Here is a 1512-nt window from a genome sequence, read left to right as displayed (position 1 = left end):
TCTGCCTAAGTCACTGCCTTGTCCTTTATGCCTCCATGATATGAAGACAGAATGAGAGAAATAGAATTGAAACTGACACAGTATATTTTCCATGGAGATCTACGTGGGCTGACTTTACCTGACAGGTCAGTTCCCATCTTAGATGACTGAGAGGGAAATTGCAGTTACTCTCACCTCCATGCTGAAGAGGAAGAATGTATTGCTTTGTTGCTTAAGTAATGTAAAGATTTAAAGAAAGAAAAGACACTTTTCAAAACAAAAATTTAGAAGCACTGGACCTGGGAGGTGTGCAAGGGCTGGCTGAGAGAGAGTTTGGCAGTCATGGCTCCTACCACATGGGCCGCGGAGTCCAAGTATCTTAAAGGGATCAGGGCCATGCTTCTAGGGCCTCCTGGGGCTGGTAAGGGAACCCAGGTACCCAGATTAGCTGAAAACTTCTGTGTCTGCCTTTTAACCACTGGGGACATGCTGAGGGCCATGGTAGCTTCTGGCTCAGAGCTGGAAAAAAAAAGTTGAAGGCAGCTATGGAGCTGGTGAGTGATGAAATGGTAGTGGAGCTCATTAAGAAGATCTTGGAGACCCCTTCCTGCAGGAATGGCTTCCTTCTAGATGGCTTCCACTGGACCGTGAGGCAAGTGGAAATGCTCGATGGTCTGATGAAGAGGAAAGAGAAACTTGATTCTGTGATTGAATTCTGCATCTTAGACTCCCTGCTAATCCAGAAGATCCCTGAAAGGCTGATTCACCCCAAAGAGTGGCCGATCGTACCAGGAGGAGTTCAATCCCCCGAAGAGCCCATGAAAGATGATATCACGGGGGAACCCTTGATCTGCCCATCCGATGATAACGAGAAAGCCTTGAAAATCCGCCTGGAAACCTATCACACTCAGACTACCCAGTTTGTGGACTACTACAGGAAATGAGAAATCCACTCTGCCATGGATGCCTCCCAGCCCCCTGATGTTGTGTTTGCAAGCATCCTAGCAGCCTTCTCCAAAGCCGTATCCTAGTAACAGAAGGTCAGGCGAGGCTGCATCACTGCTCATCACCCCGCGGCGTGATTCCTGCTCTTAGGTGCTGAGCAGATGGGAGGGGGACCCTGGGACGATGGAAGAGGGAGGGCTGGTGGAGGGGCCCCTGAGGATTGGGAAGAGGGGCAGAGTTGTAATGAGCTGGGGGGGAGTGGTAAAGCACATCAGTGGGAGTTTCAAAGGTATAAGCAAAGAAGATTTTTTTTAAAAACTGATTAGAGGATATGGGTACAAACAAGGTGATACAGTATTATTTCTAAGTAGTTGGGTTTCATTTGTTCTGGATTGGTAACAATATTTTTTAAAGCCAGTCCTGTTGTAAAGACCTCAACTTTTATCTCAGAATCTCATGGAGTACTAGGCCAAAAATGCAGGAAATGGAACTGTTGTCCTGTCTGTTTTATAGCTGAAAATAGGGAGCGTTTGTGGATCTTGGTTCACCACACAAACCAAAAAGTCATGTCGACATTTGAAAGAGATA

General features: G+C 46.8%; 1 pseudogene; it reads left to right on the top strand.

The window, feature by feature from the left end:
• The first annotated feature begins 321 nt into the window (after window positions 1–321).
• LOC101588455 lies at window positions 322–1143 on the top strand (annotated as a pseudogene).
• The last annotated feature ends 369 nt before the right edge of the window (window positions 1144–1512 follow it).

Source organism: Octodon degus, unplaced genomic scaffold (genome assembly GCF_000260255.1).
Source record: "Octodon degus isolate 3935 unplaced genomic scaffold, OctDeg1.0 scaffold00212, whole genome shotgun sequence".
In the NCBI taxonomy this organism is placed as follows: domain Eukaryota; kingdom Metazoa; phylum Chordata; class Mammalia; order Rodentia; family Octodontidae; genus Octodon; species Octodon degus.
Note: the sequence above shows the minus strand (reverse complement) of the source record. Positions and strands in the feature narration are given on the sequence as shown.